Genomic DNA, 21,960 nt, shown 5'->3' with positions numbered 1-21,960 from the left:
AGCAGTAAGGAAATATTACAAGAAATACAATTTTCTGAGTTTCTTTTCATGTTTTCACCATAGTGAATAAGGGAACTGGGCAGTACTGACTCTAGAAATATTTCCTGATGAGAAAATCCTGTTTTATTTGGAGAGCAGATTGTGGTAATATTATCACTAAGAATTTTAAGCAAGAATCACATGATAAAGGGTCAGGTTAATACTATTTATTTTGAAAAATGTGAAGACAAAACAAAACCTAAGTTTTATAGATTATTATGACAGAAGAGAGATGTTGTACATAAACATATCACCCACCATACCAGCTAATTTCTCAGTTCTCAATTTCTCTTCACCACTCTCTTATTCATTCAAGAAGTAGATTCCATGGAGGGAAAGGCAAGAATAAACAGTGAATAAGTTTTTCTTAGGAAGAGATTCTAATCTAATGGGGAAGACTCAAAACTGTGCAATTGTGGTGGTTGGATATTGAGACCTTAAGCTCAGGTTACATACAGAAATAATAGTAACAACAATAACCATAATAGTGACTTTTATCAATTTCTCCTATTCAGCTTACTTTCTACCTTTAGCTTCTGTTCTACCAGGGTACAAAAATTAAATCCCAGCCAATTCTATTTGGGTTGATCAGAGTAACCTTTATGGTTTTCCTCTGTTTTTTCTAGGATTGTGCTTATATTAGCAAAGAGAGGTTGTGAGATTTACATAGTACTAGGTGTCCTGTGAGGGGTCACCAAGGGAGGCGTCTGTCACACCGATCTTGGCGGCTGGTTGGGGTGGATTGTTAATGCACCCTCCTTGACCCTGACTCGAGGCATCTTGGCCCCCGTGGCTCTCACTCCAGATGCTTTTCACCCTCAGCACAGCTGCTACCCTGTTGCTGCCCTCGCATGGGGAGAGTCTCTGAACCCACCTGAGGAATATGCCTGGATGCCATACACAATCTCCACAGCTCTGCTAAGAGCTGCCTGCCCCTCTCCCTTCCACCCAGCAAAGCAAAGTACAAGCCTTCTATGCTGTCAAGCTCTTAACCTATCTGGAGTTCCATTACCCCAACCCCATTTCATTGAAAGAACCCCCTATTAAGGACAGAGAAAATTCTAAGGTCTTTCTTCTCCACCAATTTTCATTTGTAGCTGAGGTAATGATCTTTGTTTAGATAAGGAGAAGAAAGGATAAGATAAGTGGATAATTCCTAAGTAGTCTCTTAAATTTGTTGTTTATGATTCTAGACCTTATGGTCTTAAATCATTATAGCCTTAGATTTTAATATTCAATACAGGATTTTTTAACGCTCCCTTCCAAATTTTTAAATTAAACCTTTTTTGTTCATTTCTTTCAATATTCTTTCTTGATATCAAGGACACAAATGTCATAGTCTAGTTTAATGGAGAAATCTGTTGGAGTCAAAATGAATTATCAGAGCAAAAACCATTGATATATCAAAATATTATGGCACATAAATAACTACAGAATGTATTAAATATTATAGTAGGGAATACTGTAGTTCCATAGAGAAGAAAATGGTATTGGCCAAGTATAGGTATCATACATTTTATTAAAAAGTAACAATAGGTGTAATGCCTTTTCTCTGATCTCCCCTCCACCTAAAGTTTTCTCATAGGAAATGTCTATATTTATGGATTATAGTTCATGTGAAAATGTATATATCTAGGATTATATCCCATTTAGGTTTCCATCTTTACTAATTTTTTGCTAAATGCAAACACAGGTTTGTTTTGTTTTTGAATCAGAGACTCACTATCACTACTCATTTAAAAGCAAACAATAATCATGTAATCCCCCACATCACAACTCTTACTCTTGGGAAATTGCAGTAAAGTCAGTAAATGTCCTCTGCATACAGAAATGACAAAGAAATGGTAATCTTTTTTATATAAAAGAGAGAGGAAGCTCTCCCCCTTCTCTCAAAAAAAAAAATTGAAAGGAAAAGTCTTTGCTCCTCAGGAATCTTGGATTGTCACCCTAACCTTTTGTAAGTAATAAATCCCTAAGGGCCATCTAATTCCAATGTCTTAAGCTTTGCAACCCAGAGATGTTTCCTAGGCCTTTTACCTCTTGAAATGTAAACATATAGCTCCAGAATCAATAATATCTTTTATTTTTAAGACTAAAGTGATGTAATTTCCTACTATGGAATTAACTGCTTAAATTTTTTTTTGTTGAAGTATCATTGATATACAATCTTGTATTGGTTCCAAATGTATAACACAGTGGTTCAACAGTTACCTATATTATTAAATCCTTATCCCCTCTAGTGAGGTTGCTATCTATAAATATAGAAAGATGTTACAGAATCATTGACTATATTTTCCATGCTGTGCTACCATCCCTGTGACCAGCTTACATTGTGATGTGAATTATTGTGCCCCTTTATGCCCCTCACCCTCTTCCCCTACATGCCCCAATAGCTCTCCCTTGGTAACCACTAGTCACTTCTCAGTGTCTATGGCCTACTGCTGTTTTATACACAATGGAATATTATTCAGCCATAAAAAGAAAAATCTTGCCATTTGCAACAACATGGGTGGATCTAGAGGGTATCATGCTCAGTGAAATAAGCCAGGTGGAGAAAGACAAATACCATATAATTTCACTTATTTGTGCGACATAAAAACAATGCAAAACAGAAAGATCAATAATTATCTTTTGACTCTCACTATCTATATCATTGTAAATTACTTTCTAAGGATTACTTTAGTTCAGGATCCAAAGTTGCAGTAAAATTTCAGTTAAAAAAGTTCTGTAACTGTGTAGAAACAAAGATTTTTTTCTCTACAACACATCTCAGACACACACACAAAAATGATACTGGAATTAATATTTGGTATTCAGAGTTCATGCCATTCAAGCATATAAACCATCCTCAACTTCAATAAATATCATTTGCAATGAATACATAGAGTCCCAAAGAATACATAAAATATATATATATATATATATATTTTTTTCTCAATGACTGTCTCTGGTCTTATTGCCAGAACCAATATCTAGCTGAACATTGAATATAAGAGGTTTCTGGAAAAACATAGATAATTTCTTTTTGGAAGTCTGAGACTGGACTATGGCAAGACTTATTTCTTTCTATACCTAACATAAAGTCAATTATAATTTTTATAAATGAAATATAACACATTTACTAAAAAATTAAGTCAAAGATCACACTTGGAATTTCCAATTCTTACATCAATGATACTAAAAATGTTTTGATGATAGACTTAAATTGTCACTGGTGAGACAGACTTCTGTGATATTTTATGATAGTTCCCCCTTTCTGTTACAGCAAAAGGAGAATCTCATTTTCCTTTTTATCCTATGTTCAATTATCTACTAGTTTAAGATCATTTGAAGACAAAATTGTTAAAAGAAAAATTTATCTTTGAAGAATTTTGAAAAATATTTTAAAATCCTTTAAAAGACATTTGTTAATGTGAAATTGATTTTAGAAATTGAAAGTTGAATTAAAAGTTAGAACTTGACATCTTTAGTGGTTGTTAAACTTACTTTTCAAGTCAAAGAACTTTTAGACTTTAAACCTCTGAAACTGAAATCAATATTACTTTATCTTTGAACAGATCTTATCACATAATAGAAATACAGTGACATAAAAAAGACCCCTCTGTGACCACCATTTATAAGGAATATACCCTAATTGAGACTAGCCAAATGGTGTGACAAAGATACTAAGCATTAGGGACATTAAGTGTTCATGTTAATGCTGACTTAAGAGAATTTTAATAAGTTTGGATTTGCATTTTCTCATTTTTCCTAGATTGTTAATAATATCTCACCTACCTTACCAGACTATTGTGTAAATACATAAAAGCAGAAGCATTTAAAAACTAAGAAATCCTATTAATGCAAAATTAAGAAAATCCATTATGTTAATAAACTTAATGTTTCTAAATTGCCTCAAGACATTTTCAGCATAACAATATGTGACTGTTCTTTGTGTTGCTAAATGTGAAGGTGTGATTTGTAGTCTATGTGACTGCTTTGTATTCATTTATAAGGTACTCATAAAATATGCATATAATAGAATATGCTTCATCTGCATTTTTCTGAGGTGAATCCTGTTGAATGTTTGATCATAGGTGCATCAAATAGTTTTGTGTAAAGATAGCTACTTATGCTAATTTGCTCAATCAAAAGTATATAAAGACAGTCTAGTGTAGCAGGATACACAAAGAAACTACCCTTTTCCCTTGATTTTATTTACTTGAATAAGCTATTTTTTAATCTGTAGAATTTTTGTTATCTAGGAAATTCATATTTCCATGAGCAGAACTGAACATATAAAAAAGCAGGGATTTACAATTGTGTCTAAGATCATAATTTTGATTATCATATGAAATATGTGATTTTTATGCATATATGCTATTTTCTATCAAGGAAATTGATGATGTAATTATCCATCAACACCAGCACAAATGGGTTAATATAATTTTGTTAGTAGTGGGCAGTAACTGGACAAGCAAAACTGTTGAATATAGGAAGACAGAGACTCCCCCCGTGGATAGTGTGACATTTGAGAACTGGGCCTTGGAAGAAACATACAGATGAGTGGAGGTGAAAGAAACAGAACAAGAAAAGGCAGAGGACAAGGAAGCTTCAGGATCTATTTCTTGAATAATAAGTAGTCATGTTTGGTGTGAAGAGTGGCAGAATGTGCCATCCCCAAATATGTCACTTTGACATACTGATTATTTTGAGCACTAGACTTGAAAAACAAGAAGAGGTTTTCTTTGAACTCCTCTTATCGGCCTAAAGACAGATCGTTCAAAATGAGCTCAATTGTCGTAAATCTTCTCCCTGTCTGCAGTTTCATCAAAGATGGAAGACAGTCTCATCACAGGAAAAAAAACTAGAAGTTGACACCACACCAAAACAAACTGTCACAGACTACCATATCTCCTGACTGTTCTTCTAAGGGTCTGTTCATCTTTCCCAAAAATCATTTACCTTCCCTCGAAGAGCTACATCCCCTCTCCTCTTCCCTTACTAAGATGATATTGAAGCCTGAATTCTAAGCCACCTCTTTGAGTTAATCATTTTTCCCTATGTATCTCCCAAGCATGCATGAGGTATACATGTTAATAAACTTCTGTTTGTCTGTGTTTTATTACAGGGGTCTCAGACAAGAATCCAAAAGAGTAGAGGGAAAATTATTTTCCTCCTCTATGGGTGAAAAACAGGACAGGTACAAGGAAGTGAGTAGGGAAGCTCAATCACGGAGTGCAGTCAGATCATGCAGAAACTTACATACTAGGGAAGGAGTCTGGACTTTACCCCAGAGGAAATGCAAGGTCAATGACAATTTTTAATCATAGAAATGGTATACATACAGCTGTCCAGGGAGCAGGAAACCTAACCTGTTAACGTAGTGTAAGCAGGGATTAGAAATGGTTGAGAAGATATTACAGTCATACAGGTGGATACAATCTAAGGTATAATCCATGGAATGGTATATGGCAGATGAATATGGGGATAAGGCATTAAATCAAAAGGACTTCATGACTAGATGAGGGAGTGAAGGATAAACCAAAGGCAACTGTGTGTGGTAAATAATATCAATGACTAGAAATCAGAAAGATGGTAACTAAAGGACAGTCTTTCAAGTATGTGATGAAGGATGCACAGGCTTGCAAGAGAACAAATTTCATGCTTTTATTAATCCACTCAGTTCTTCTTTTCTAATTTCATTTATTCAGAAATAGGGAAGCAAAATAGCATAGTGGCTGAGTAATAGAAATTCAAGTAGGACCAAGATGATTGGTTGTTATTGATGCCTCTTTTGCAGGTATGTGTGGTTGAACAGATTAACGTCTCTATATCTTGGTTTTCTCAGTTGTTAAAAAGAAAATATACACCTAATTATTATATGAACTAAATGTGACAATATGCATAAGATAGGACATACAGTTAGCACCCAAAAAGGCTAGTTTAACTCTACATGTAATGAGATAACAACAGAGATTATAGTTTTCCTGAAGGAGGGCAAAAATGATAAACTAATTGTAACTTGGTTCCCTTTCCCTTTACTCCCAACACCAAGCTTCTTGCCCTGCCACAGTCAAGCAGCTGCTGGGACCCATTGGTGACAGGTTGTAAGTAAGGCCTTGGAGTACATTGGAGGATGAGGAAAGGTTAGATAGGGAGAGTTTTCCAGGGTTCCTACTCTTGGAGGTTGTGTATGTGGCAGAAAAAAACCCCATACAATATATATATGAAAACATAAAGAGAACAAAAATTGCCTTATATTTAAGAACACTAAAAAGAAGCTAAAAAGGTAATAGTATATAGTAAAGTGAAAGAGAGTTGAAAAATTGTACCTGAGGTGAATGATACAACCGTTATTTAATGAACTATTTTATTAAAACTCTGGAGTTTCAATAGCAAAAAATGCAAACAAAACAATAAGCAATGATAGATTTCTCATGACCTGTTGAAAATAAGTGAAGTTGATCCTTTGAAGATAAAAGATTTTTCTGCGGGTCCAATACTATGGAAAACACAAATATTCATAAAAAGGATACTGTTTCTAAGAGCTCTGAAGAAATGTAGAATCACCCTGAAATGTCAATAGAGTAGTTGTAACAAAAGCCAAATCCTCAGAGGACTCAAAAATGAGTGGATGATAAAGAAGTTAAGTTATTTTAGTCTATTCTTAATAATATTTAGGGAAGAAAAGAAGGAGAGTGAGGCTGGACATATTTATAGGCTACAGGAAATGGTTTCCAAAAAATAGACAGTGAAAATATGCATTGAAGACGCAAAAAATAAAAGAAGGGAAAATTGATGGGAATGTTACAGGAGTTATTCAGTAATGGACCTATCACTGATATATGTGTATGATAAATATCCACATACTGGTTTATATTCCCACTGCGAACCCTGTGAGCCTTTAATTCACACTAAAGTTAGAGGGAAGAGTCACATCTTTCTTGGTCATGTTTATATTTTCAATGCTCAGTCCAGACTATAGTCTCAAATGAATACTTGATGTCTTAGTAAATAGACATGAGATAGAAAACATAGTGAGAAGTGTTGGCTTTAAGGGAAGAAGATTACAATAAACATAAAGTTAGAGCAAATGGCTGAAGCCTTTGCAGTAAATCAGTCAAGAAGGAAAACTTTCAAGCAGGAAGTCTTTGATGTTAGTGAGAAGGAAGAAGAAGTTGGCATATATGGACAGTTTGGACTTCAATAAAAAAACTGTGTTGTTGGATTTTTTAAACAGAATGGAGGCTAAAAGGAAACAATTTGGAGTAAGTTATATGTATGAGTGAGTCCAAAATCCAACATTTCTAAGTTATATGATGTTAAGCATATTAATAATTTCTATGTACTTCTATTTCCTCATTGCTTGATGAGAAAATAACACCTGGCCCACAGAGTAGATTGAACGAAAATGTGATACTGAATATAAATCACCAGCTCCTGTCTGCCACAGAGCAAGCAGTACACACATCATAAGGTTTAGACTCCATTGTATGATTGTGAAGGACAATCACCTGCAATGGGGAGCCAAAAAATGAACCACAACTGACACACTTCTCTGTAACTCTCAGGTAGGGCTTTGGCAGAAATATCATCATCACCAGCAAGTCAGAGTATGAATCTGAAAACCTGATTTCCAAACCTGGCTCTACCACTTGGCAGCTGTGAGGCCTTTGGAAATTCTTAAATTATCTCTGCCCCAGTTTACTCATTTCTAAAATAGGTACAATAATACCTAATTTAAAGAGTTGCTTTGAGTATTAAATGAGTCACTGTATATAAAATACTTAAAGCAGCATTTATCCCATAAGAACTGTGTGAATACATTGCAGTTAAAAATCAGAAATGGATATTCAGGGAAATGAGGATGGGATACAGGCATTTGCTTAGGAGAGAATGCTCAAAGAGTAGGAAACAAATGCAGTGTGTAGGAATGAGGTATAAGACAAAACAAGGCAGAAAAATGTGTGGCACATGAACATAAAAATAAACAATATGAAAGCTCATTTTGAGACCAGCTAAAACAAATATTTTAATTATATTAGGAAGAGAAACAGAGCAGGGAGGGAGTGGAAGGCTTGGGACTGCTGAATACCTAGCTCCGGAGATCTGCGCTGGGAGCACAAACCTACATTTCATGGTGCTTTCATGAGACTTGCATGACTAACAGGTTGGAAAGTTAATACAGGCAGAGTTCCTGGGGAGACTGGGATTCCAGCTGCTTGTGGAAAGCAGGGATCCATATCCAGCTGCTCTGGGACAAAAACTTATACCTGTGTGCCCGGCCCACTGGCTCAGGCAGTGGAGACAGGCACAGCAGCCAGGAGGCGGGGAACAGCTCTTTCCTCCCCCTAGTACTGATCCCCTGCGACCCCTGACATTGCTTCAGGGACTGAGTAGATCTAGAATAGAGCTTCTGGACACTAGAGGGCGCTATATACAAACATAAAACACCAAAGGAACCTAGTCCAGAGTAAAATTATTAATACAACTCCCAAGAAAGAATTAAATGATATGGACATCGTGACTCTTCCTGAAAGGGAGTTCAAAATAAAAATAATCAACATCCTAATGGAGGTACAGAAAGACATCCAAGAACTCAGGAATGAATTCAGGTCAGAGATCCAATCATTGAAGAGCACGATGGAGTGTATTAAAAGCAGGTTGGATACGGTGGAGGAGACAATAAATGAAATAGAAACTAGAGAAGAGGAATACAAAGAAGCTGAGGCACAGAGAGAAAAAAGGATCTCTAAGAATGAAAGAATATTGAGAGAACTGTGTGACCAATCCAAGCAGAACAATATTCGCATTATAGGGATACCAGAAGAAGAAGAGAGAAAGGGATAGAAAGTGTCTTTGAGGAGGTAGTTGCTGAAAACTTCCCCAATTTGGGGAAGGAGATAGTCTCTCAGGCCATGGAGATCCACAGATCTCCCAACACAAGGGACCCAAGGAAGACAACACCAAGACACATAGTAATTAAAATGGGAAAGATCAAGGATAAGGACAGACAGTTAAAAGCAGCCAGAGGCAGAAATAGAGCACATACAAAGGAAAGCCCATCAGGCTAACATCAGTCTTCTCAGCAGAAACCTTACAGGCCAGAAGGGAGTGGCATGATGTATTTAATGCCATGAAGCAGAAGGGCCTGGAACCAAGATACTTTATCCAGCAAGATTATCATTTAAATTTGAAGGAGGGATTAAACAATTTCCAGATAAGCAAAAGCTGAGAGAGTTTACCTCCCACAAACCATCTCTGCAGTCTATATTTTGGAGGGACTGCTATAGATGGAAGTGTTCCTGAGGTTGAATAGCTGTCACCAGAGGTAATAAAACCACAGTAAAGAAAATAGAACAGCTAATTATGAGGCAAATGCAAAATTAAATTAACTATCCACAAAGTCAATCAAGGGATAGACAAAAAGTACAGAATTTGATACCTAATATATAAAGAATGAAGGAGGAAGAAAAAGGAGGCGAAATAGAAAAGAACCTTTAGATTGTGTTTGTAACAGCATACTAAGTGAGTTAAGTTAGACTTTTAGATAGTAAGGAAAGTAACCTGGAACCTTTGGTCACCAAAAATCTAAAGCCTGAAATGGCAATAAGTACATATCTATTGATAATCACCCTAAATGTAAATGGACTGAATGCACCAATCAAAAGACATAGAGTCACTGAATGGATAAAAAAATAAGACCCATCTATATGCTGCTTACAAGAGACTCACCTTAAACCCAAAGACATGCACAGACTAAAAGTCAAGGGATGGAAAAAGATTTTTCCTGCAAACAATAGGGAGAAAAAAGCAGGTGTTGCAGTACTAGTATCAGACAAAATAGACTTCAAAACAAAGAAAGTAACAATAGATAAAGAAGGACATTACGTAATGATAAAGGGCTCAGTCCAACAAGAGGATATAACCATTATAAATATATATGTACCCAACACAGGAGCACCAGCATATGTGAAATAAATACTAACCGGACTAAAGGAGGAAATAGAATGCAATGCATTCATTCTAGGAGACTGCAACACACCATTCACTTCAAAGGACAGATCCGCCAGACAGAAAATAACTAAGGACACAGAGGCACTGAACCACACACTAGAACAGATGGACCTAATAGACATCTACAGAACTCTACATCCAAAAGCAGCAGGATACGTATTCTTCTCAAGTGCACATGGAACATTCTCCAGAATAGACCAAATACTAGGCCACAAAAAGAGTGTCAGTAAATTCCAAAAGATTGAAATACTACCAACCAACTTTTCAGACCACAAAGGCATAAAACTAGAAATAAATTGTACAAAGAAAGCAAAAAGGATCACAAACAGATGGAGGCTTAACAACATGCTCCTAAATAATCAATAGATCAATGACCAAATTAAAATGGAGATCCAGCAATATATGGAAATAAATAACAACAACACAAAGCCCCAACTTCTGAGGGATGCAGAGAAAGCAGTCTTATGAGGAAAGTATATAGCAATCCAGGCATATTTAAAGAAGAAAGAACAAACACAAATGAATAGTCTAACATCACAATTATCAAAATTGGAAAAAGAAGGACAAATGAGGCCTAAAGTCAGCAGAAAGAGGAACATAATAAAGATCAGAGAAGAAATAAATAAAATTGAGAAGAATAAAACAATAGAAAAAATCAATGAAACCAAGAGCTAATTCTTTGAGAAAATAAACAAAATAGATAAGCCTCTAGCCAGACTTATTAAGAGAAAAAGAGAGTCAACACACATCAACAGAATCAGAAATGAGAAAGGAAACATCACGACGGACCCCACAGAAATACAAAGAATTATTAGAGAGTACTATGAAAACCTATATGCTAACAAGCTGGGAAACCTAGGAGAAATGGACAACTTCCTAGAAAAATACAACCTTCCAAGACTGACCAAGGAAGAACCACAAAATCAAAACAAACCAATTACCAGCAAAGAAATTGAAGCAGTAATCAAAAAACTACCCAAGAACAAAACCCCGGGCCAGATGGATTTACCTCAGAATTTTATCAGACATACAGAGAAGATATAATACCCATTCTCCTTAAAGTTTTCCAAAAAATAGAAGAGGAGGGAATACTCCCAAACTCATTCTATGAAGCTAACATCACCCTAATACCAAAACCAGGCAAAGACCCCACCAAAAAAGAAAATTACAGACCAATATCCCTGATGAATGTAGATACAAAAATACACAACAACATATTAGCAAACCAAATTCAAAAATACATCAAAAGGATCATACACCATGACCAAATGGGATTCATCCCAGGGATGCAAGGATGGTACAATATCCAAAAAATCCATCAACATCATCCACCACATCAACAAAAAGAAAGACAAATCCGCATGATCATCTCCATAGATGCTGAAAAAGCATTTGACAAAATTCAACATCCATTCATGATAAAAACTCTCAACAAAATGGGTATAGAGGGCAGGTACATCAACATAATAAAGGCCATATATGATAAACCCACAGCTAACATCATACTGAACAGCGAGAGGCTGAAAGCCTTTCCTCTGAGATCAGGAACTAGACAGGGATGCCCACTCTCCCCACTGTTATTCAACATAGTACTGGAGGTCCTAGCCAGGGCAATTAGACAAAACAAAGAAATACAAGCAATCCAAATTGGTAAAGAAGAAGTTAAACTGTCACTATTTGCAGATGACATAATATTGCACATATAAAACTCTTAAGACTCCACTCCAAAACTACTAGAACTGATATCAGAATACAGCAAAGTTGCAGGATACAAAATTAACACACAGAAATCTGTAGCTTTCCTATACACTAACAATGAACTAATAGAAAGAGAAATCAGAAAAACAATTCCATTCACAATTGTATCAAAAAGAATAAAATACTTAGGAATAAACCTAACCAAGGAAGTGAAAGACCTATACCCTGAAAACTATAAGACACTCTTAAGAGAAATTAAAGAGGACACTAACAAACGGTAACTCATCCCATGCTCTTGGGTAGGAAGAATTAATATCGTCAAAATGGCCATCCTGCCCAAAGCAATATACAGATTTGATGCAATCCCTATCAAATTACCAACAACATTCTTCAACGAACTGGAACAAATAGTTCAAAAATTCATATGGAACTGCCAAAGACCCCGAATAGCCAAAGCAACCTGAGAAGGAAGAATAAAGGTGTGTGGGGGGGTATCTCGCTCCCCAACTTCAAGCTCTACTACAAAGCCACAGTAATCAAGACAGTTTGGTACTGGCACAAGAACAGAGCCACAGACCAGTGGAACAGAATAGAGACCCCAGATATTAACCCAAACATATATGGTCAATTAATATATGATAAAGGAGCCATGGACATACAATGGGAAAATGATAGTCTCTTCAATAGATGGTGCTGGCAAAACTGGACAGCTACATGTAAGAGAATCACACTGGATCACTGTCTAACCCCATACACAAAAGTAAACTCCAAATGGATCAAATAACTGAATGTAAGTCATGAAACCATAAAACTCTTAGAAGAAAACATAGGCAAAAATCTTTGGACATAAACATGAGTGACTTCTTTATGAACATATCTCCCCAGGCAAGGGAAACAAAAGCAAAAACGAACAAGTGGGACTGTATCAAGCTGAAAAGCTTTTGTACAGCAAAGGACACCATCAATAGAACAAAAAGGTACCCTACAGTATGGGAGAATATATTCATAAATGATAGATCCAATAAAGGGTTGACATCCAAAATATATAAAGAGCTCACACACCTCAACAAACCAAAAGCAAACAATCCAATTAAAAAATGGGCAGAGGAGCTAAACAGTTCTCCAAAGAAGAAATTCAGATGGCCAACAGACACATGAAAAGATGCTCCACATCGCTTGTCATCAGAGAAATGTAAATTAAAACCACAATGAGATATCACCTCACACCAGTAAGGATCGCCACCATCCAAAAGACAAACAACAACAAATGTCGGTGAGGTTGCGGAGAAAGGGGAACCCTCCTAGACTGCTGGTGGGAATGTAAATTAGTTCAACCATTGTGGAAAGCAGTATGGACGTTCCTCAAAAAGCTCAAAATAGAAATATCATTTGACCCAGGAATTCCACTTCTAGGAATTTACCCTAAGAATGCAGCAGCCCAGTTTGAAAAAGACAGATGCACCCCTATGTTTATTGCAGCACTATTTGCAATAGCCAAGAAATGGAAGCAACCTAAGTGTCCATCAGTAGATGAATGGATAAAGAAGATGTGGTTCACATACACAATGGAATATTATTCAGCCATAAGAAGAAAAGAAATCCTACCATTTGCAACAACATGGATGGAGCTAGAGGGTATTATGCTCAGTGAAATAAGCCAGGCAGAGAAAGACAAGTACCAAATGATATTACTCATCTGTGGAGTATAAGAACAAAGAAAAACTGAAGGAACAAAACAGCAGCAGAATCACAGAACCCAAGAATGGACTAACAGTTACCAAAGGAAAGGGACTGGGCAGGAGGGGTGGGAAGGGAGGGATAAGGGCAGGGAAAAAGAAAGGGGGCCTTACGATTAGCATGTATAATGTGGGGTGGGAGCATAGGGAAGGATTTGCAACACAGAGAACACAAGTAGTGAGTCTACAGCATCTTAGCACACTGATGGACAGTGACCGTAATGGGGTTTTTGGGGGGGGACTTGGTCAAGGGGATTGTCTAGTAACCATAATGTTCTTCATGTAATTGTAGATTAATGATAATAAAAGGGAAAAAAGCAAACAGAATATTTTCATTGTTTTCTGAATTATTCTCACATATCTTTTGTTCTGGTTCATCCTTGTTAATAGAGTTTTTGTAGAAAAGTTGTTTTATATTTTTATTGGCACCTGTGATTAAAATATGTACTGTTAATTTAAAATTTAAAGAATTGAAAACACATTTCTTTCAACATGTCTCAACTGGAGATTTTTGATACTTTTATTATAACAGAAACTTTGCACAGTGGTGGATTCCAGGCAAATTTTAAAATAGGCATACTTAACATGAAAGTGAAATTATCCATTTTTACATTCGACTCTTGTTCATATGCAAATTATGTATATACAACACACACACATACATATATAGTCTAGAAATATAAGGAGAAAATGACAGGTTTGTATAGATAATATAAGATTTTGAAACATAACTTCTTCATCTTTAAAGTCCCGGTTGACATAAATAGGCAAGATGTAGAGTACTGAATAATAATGATGATAAGATAGCTTATTAATAAATTTTAGCAGTATATATAATATATGAAATGAGCCAACATTTTTACCTGCCTCTAAAAGATAAACATGTTGTGGTAATTGTGGGGAAAAAGATGGCTACATGAGAAGTGGAACAAAAACATCCTCCCAAAACCACATATAACAGAAAAATACAGCAAATACAACTAATCCTGAAAGAGCAACCCAAAGGCTGCAGAACAGATTGCCTATGTCTGAGGAAAAGAGAAAACCTCACGGAAAAGGGTAAAGTAGCAGAGACACACACAGAGGGACACAAACCCACCCCTGACCCCAGCTCATGGGCAGGAGGAAGAAAAATGCAGTGGGAAGGGAATAGAAGCCAGGACTGCTAAACACCCACCCCTGGAGATCTGCTCAAGGAGCACAAACCCGTATTACATGCTGCTATGGAGATTAGTGGGGTCGGAAAGCAAAGACAGGCAGATATCAAAGAGACAGACATTCCAACCATTTGTGGAGAACAGGTACCCATAGCCATCTGCTCCAGGAGAAAAGAAAGGTGGGTGTTTTGAAATGCTTACCAATAGCAAGAGGGCTTCTAAAGGGTCAAGGATTACCCAAGTTTGTTGCTCAGGAGAAAGGACAGGTGGACAAAGTCATTCCAGCATGTTCAACCCAGCAGTGGGAGTTTTCAGAAGTTTCAGATGCTCCAACCCTCTGGCTGGCAACAGAGCACCAAGGCACCCCACTGCAATACACAGCCTGCTGCTCCTTCCTCCTGGAGGGCACCAGTTCACACAACTGCTTCCCTGCCATGACACCAGGTCAGCCAGAGGGTTTTCCTGACTACTGCAGCTACAGGGCTGTAGCACAGAGGCTCCTCTCTACACTCCACCCACTGGACCTGGCAGTGGAGGCAGGCACTGCAGCCGAGAAGCAGGAAAAGCTCTTTTGCTCCAGGTTCAGGGAAGCTCCAGAGAAGAGAGGTTCTGGGCACTAGAGGGTGTGACTTTCACAAAGTTATTTCATAGTAATTATTAGTAGAAAAATGAAATGGAAAAAAAAATTTTGTACAAAAAAGAATCCAACACACACCAGACAGAGGACTAAGTGAGACTGAAATAAACAATATTCTTGACAAATATTTCAAAATAAAAATCATAAACATGCTTACAGAGATATAGAAAAATATTCAAGATCTCAGGAAGGACTTCAAGAAAGAGATAGAAACTTTGAAAATTACAGTGTCTGAAATGGAACATAAAATAGTGGAATTTAAAAGCAGGTTACTTGAGGTAGATGAGATATAAATGAAATAGAAATTAGAGAACAGGAAAACAAAAAAAGTGAGGCACAGAGAGAAAAAGGATCTCTAGGAATGAAAGAATAGTAAGAGAACTTCGGAACCAATCCAAACAGAGCAATATTTGCTTTATACAGGTACCAGAAGAAGGAGAGAGAGAAAAAGGGACTGAAAGCCTCTTTGGGGATATAATTGTTGATAATTCCCTAATCTAGGGAAGGAAATAGTCTCTCAGGCCATGGAAGTGCAGAGATCTCCCAACACAAGGGACCCTAGGAAGGCAACACCCAGACTTAAATAATTAAAATGGCAAAGATCAAGGACATGGAAAGAGTATGAAAAGCAGCCGGAGAGAGAAAAAAGATCATGTACAAAGGAGAACCCATCAAGTTATCATCAGACTTCTCAGCAGACACCTTACAGGCCAGAAGGGAGTGGCATGATATATTTAATGCAATGAAACAAAAGGGCCTCCAACCAAGAATACTCTACCTGGTAAGAATATCATTTAATTTTGAATCAGGGATTAAACAATTTCCAGATAAGCAAAAGTTCAGGGAATTTACTTTCCACAAACCATCTCTAAAGTGTAGTCTGATGGGACTGCTATAGATGGGGGTACGCCTAAGGCTAAATGCTGCCACCAGAGAAAATAAAACCACAGTAAATGAAATAGACCAATTAATTACTGAGTAAATGCAAAATTAAGTCATTCAAGGGATAAACAAAGAAGACAGCATATGAAAACTAATATATAAAGCATGAAGGAGGAAGAAGAAGAAGGTAGAAAAAAACACTTTTAGATTGTGTTTGAAATAGCATAATAAGCTACTTAAGTTAGACTGTTAGGTAGTGAAGAGGCTTTCTTGAGCCTTTGGTAACCATGACTCTAAATCCTTCACTGGCAATAAGTACATATCTATTTATAATCACCCTAAATGTAAATGGACTGAATGCACCAATCAAAAGACACAGAGTTAAAGAGTGGATAAAAAACAAGACTCACAAAAACCCAAAGACATACACAGAATAAAAGTGAAGGGATGGAAAAAGATATTTTGTGCAAATAATAGAGAAAAAGAGCAGGAGTTGCAGTACTTGTATCAGACAAATAGATTTCAAAACAAAGAAAGTAACAAGAGACAAAGAAGGATATTAAATAATGATAAAGGGGTCAGTCCAACAAGAGGATATACCATTATAAATATCTATGCACCCAGTATAGGAGCACCTAAATATGTGAAATAAGTACTAACAGAATTAAAGTGGGAAATAGAATGCAATTCACTCATTTTAGGATACTTCAACATACCACTCACTCTAAAGGACAGACCAACCAGGCAAACAATAAATGAGACAGAGGCACTGAACAATGTATTAGGACAGATAGACCTAACAGACATCTACAGAACACACCACACAAAAGCAGCAGGATACACATTCTTCTTAAGTGTACTTGCAATGTTTTCTAGACTAGATCACATAGTAGGCCACAGAAAAAGCTTCACTAAACTCAAAGAGATTGGAATTGTGACAATCAGATTCTCAGACAACAGAGGTATGAAACTCGAAATAAATTATGCAAAAAAAACCCCAATAAGCCCACAAAACACATGGAGGATAACCAATATGCTGCTAAATAACCAATGGATCAATGACCAAATAAAAACAAAGATCAAGCAATACATGGAATCTAATGAACACAAATCAACGCCCCAAAACCTATGGCATGCAGTGAAGGCAGCCCTACAAAAAAATTATACTGCAGTACAGGCCTACCTCAAGAAAGAAAAATAACCCCAAGTGGACAGTCTAAACCCACAATTAATAACATTAGGAAAAGAAGAACAAAGTAAGCCCAAAGTCAGTAGAAGGGACATAATAAAGATAAGAGCAAAAATAAATAAAATTGAGAAGAATAAATCATTAGAAGGAATCAGAAAAACCAAGAACTGGTTTTTTGAGAAAACAAACAAAATAGATAGACCCCTAGGCAGACTTATCAAGACAAAAAGAGAGTGTACACACATAAACAGCATCAGAAATGAGAAAGGAAAAATCACTATGGACATCACAGAAATCAAAGAATTTTTAGAGAACACTGTGAAAAATTATGTGCTAACAAATCGGATAAACTAAAAGAAATGGACAACTTTCTATAAAAATACAACATTCCAAGACTGACCCAGGAAGAAACAGAAAATCTGAATAGACCAATTACCAGCAACAAAATTGAATTGGTAATCAGAAAACTACCTAAGAACAAAACCCCAGGACTAGATGGCTTCAAGCTGAATTTTATCAAACATTTAGAGAAGATCTAATACCCATTCTCCTTAAAGTTTTAAAAAAAAGTAGAAGGGGAGGGAATACTTACAGACTCGTTCTATGCAACCAACATCATTCTCATACCAAAACCAATCAAAGACACCATAAAAAAAGGAAAATTAAAGACCAATATCCCTGATGAACATACCTGCAAAATTCCTCAACAAACTATTCACAAACTGATTTAAAAAATATATCAAAAAGGTCACCCATCATGATCAAGTAGGATTTATTCCAGGGATGCAAGGATGGTACAATATTTGTAAATCAATGAATATCATACCACATCAAAAAAAGGACAAAATTCACATGGTCATTTCAGTACATCTGAAAAAGCATTTGACAAAATTCAAGAACACCCATTCATGATAAAAACTCTCAACAAAATGGGTATACAGGGCAAGTACCTCAACATAATAAAGGCCATATATGAAAAACCCACAGCCAACATCATACTTCACAGCGAAAAACTGAAAACTTTTCCTTTAAGATCAGGAACAAGACAAGGATACCCACTCATATCACTTTTATTCAGCATAGTACTGGAGGCCCTAGCCATGGCGATCAGCCAATACAAAGAAATAAAAGGCATCCAGATTGGCAGGAAGAAGTTAAACTACCCCTGTTTACAGATGACATGATATTGTACATAAAAAACCCTAAAGAATCCACCCCAAAACTACTAGAACTAATAACTGAATTCAGCAAAGTTGCAGGATACAAAATTAATACACAGAAATCTGTGGCATTCCTATATACTAATGATAAACTGGCAGAAAGAGAAATCAGGAAAACAACTCCATTTTCAACTGCATCAAAAAAAGAATAAAATACCTAGGAATAAACCTAACCAAGGAGGTGAAAAACCTATACCATGAACTCTACAAGACACTCATGAGAGAAATTTAAGATAACACCAATAAATGGAAATACATCTCATGATCTTGATAGGAAGAATTAATATTGTCAAAAGCCATCCTGCCTAAAGCAATCTTCAGATTCAATGCAATCTCTATCAAAATACCAATAGCATTCTTTAACCAACTAGAACAAATAGTTCTAAACTTCATATGGAACCACAAAAGACCCCAAATATCCAAAACAATCCTGAGAAGGAAGAACAAAGCTGGTGGGATTATGCTCCCCGACTTCAAGCTCTACTACAAAGTGACAGTAATCAAGACAGTTGGGTACTGGCACAAGAACAGACCCATAGATGAATGAAACAGAATAGAGAACCCAGATATAAACACACACTTAAATAACCAATTAATATGCGTTAAAGGAGCCATGGACATACAAAGGGAAATGACGGCCACTTTGACAACTGGTGTTGGCAAAACTGGACAGCTACATGTAAGAGAATTAAACTAGATTACTTTCTAACTCCATACACAAAAGTAAACTTGAAATGGATAAAAAACCTGAATATAACTCATGAAATCATAAAACTCTTAGAAAAAGACATAGGCAAAAATCTATTGAATATAAACATGAGCAACTTTTCCCTGAATGCATCTCCTCGTCAAGGGAAACAAAAGCAAAAATGAACAACTGGAACTACATAAAACTAAAAAGCTTCTGTACAGGAAAGGACACCATCAGCAGAACAAAAAGGTGTCCTACAGTACGGGAGAATATATTTGTAAATGACGTATCCTACAAGGGGTTAACATCCAAAATATATAAAGAGCTTACACACCTCAACAGTCAAAAAGCAAATAACCTTATTTAAAAATGGGCAGAGGATATGAGCAGACACTTCTCCAAAGAAGAAATTCAGATGGACAACAGGCACATGAAAGATGGTACACATCGCTAATTCTCAGGGAAGTTCAAATTAAAACCACAATGAGATATTACCTCACACCAGTTAGGATGGTCAACAGCCAAAAGACAAGAAACAACAAATGCTGGCAAGGATGCGGAATAAGGGGAACCCTCCTATACTGCTGGTGGGAATGTAAATTAGTTCAACCATTGTGAAAAGCAGTATGGAAGTTCCTCAAAAAACTAAAAATAGAAATGCCATTTGACCCAGGAATTCTACTCCTAGGAATTTACCTGAAGAAAACAAGATCCCTGATTCTAAAAGACATATGCATGTCTATGTTTATCACAGCACTTTTTACAATAACCGAGAAATGGAAGCAAGCTAAGTGTCCATCATTAGATGAATGGATAAAGAAGAGTTGGAACATATACACAGTGGGATATTATTCAGCCATAAGAATAAAAATAATCCTACTATTTGCAACAACATGGATGGAGGTATAGGGTATTATGCTCAGTGAAATAAGCCTGGCAGAGAAAAGCAAGTAGCAAGTGATTTTACTCATTTGTGGAGTATAACAACAAAGCAAAACTGAAGGAACAAAATAACAGCAGACTCACAGACTCCAAGAAGGGACTAGCAGTTATCAAATGGAAGGTGTTGGAAAGGGTGGGTGGGGATAGAGCAAGAAGGGAATTAAGGGGCATTATAGTTAGCACACATAATATGGGTAGGTCATTGGGAAGGCAGTACAGCATGTAGAAGACAAGTAATGACTCTGTAGCATCTTACTATGCTGATGGACAGTGACTGCAATGTAGTAGGGGAAGACTTGATAATATGGGTGAATGTTGAAACCACAATGTTGCACATATGAAACCTTCATAAGATTGTATATCAATGATATTTAAATATATATATACATATATATATATATATATACACATATTTATATAGGAGTACTTTGGCTTTCACACTGCATCACATGAAAAAAATAAATTTAAAGAACAGTTCTAAAACCCCAGGTTTGAATCTGAGGTTATGACTATGATATTTATGTGGGTGGCAATACCTAAAAGTCCTGGAGTAGTTTGACTTGACTGGTGAATAAAAGGAAAGATAGGCAACTCCACATACTTTTATCCAGCAACAAAAACCAAGGAAAAGAAAATACAACATGGAATTACATATTCTCTCTCACTGGAATTTTACTTATTTTTGACCATCAGTTACTGCACAGAAGTCAGATGGCAACATTGGAAAAATGTTTGATTTTTAAGAGACATTTGAATATAGGACAACTGGACATAAATACCACAGAACTTGTACTTGGATCAAATATTCTAAGTAAGCACATCATCTAAAGGCATATATCAAATGTTAGTAACTTACTGAATCTTGTTCTCTGAACAAAAGGAAAAATTTTGGCATAAGAAAAATTGAAACTTCACAAGCTTTAATAGTTGATGGAAAATATAACAATTGGTTTTTACATGCTATAAATTACTGTTCTTTTTCTCATCTCCATGAAAAGAGATTACTTATTAATATTTTTTAAAAGTTTCTAGATTTATTGTGGTGATCACTTCATAGCATTGGTAGATGTTGCCTCACTATGTTGTACACCAGAATCTAATATAATAGTGTGATAACTAATTGGCAAACACCAAAGCAATAATTAATATATTATATTATATATAATAATATAATAATTGAATAATATTCATTTTATAAAACATTTTTTAAAAAATGCTTTGAGGACACCAAAGAAAAGAGTCTTAATTCTACATGGGACCTTGGGAAAGCATTCCCCAAGGAGGTTAGGATTTAATCTGGTTTTTGAAAGTGAATGGATTTTCAAATTAAAAAAAGACAGACATTCCTGTCAGAAAAGCAAAAATGTAAAGGTATCAAGGAATTACCAGGCAAAAGCATTTAGGGAGCTGTCATCAGTTCAAGATGACCACAGATCAGAATTCATGGATTGAAGTTTCAGGATATAATACATTTCATGTTTTGTCCCTTGCTATTTCTAACTACAAATATATTGGCTATTATCTCTCCAATTTGATGAGTAGAGTTGTACATTGTTTTTAAAAGCTGCATGATAACTCCATAAATGATGGACATTAAGACTATCAACAGTGAAGTTTTTTTTTTAATGTTTTTATGTTGAGGTACATACAATAAAATACACAAATCTTCATGTGCTGTTTGATGAATTTTGACATGGGTATACACTCATGTAACCATCACCCAGATGAAGATATCAAGCATTCTCACTATTTTCCCTTTACCTATTTACC

This window comes from Manis pentadactyla, chromosome 5, assembly GCF_030020395.1.
Source record: "Manis pentadactyla isolate mManPen7 chromosome 5, mManPen7.hap1, whole genome shotgun sequence".
NCBI lineage: Eukaryota > Metazoa > Chordata > Mammalia > Pholidota > Manidae > Manis > Manis pentadactyla.
The sequence above is the reverse complement of the archived record's forward strand: the minus strand, read 5'-3'. Positions refer to the sequence as shown.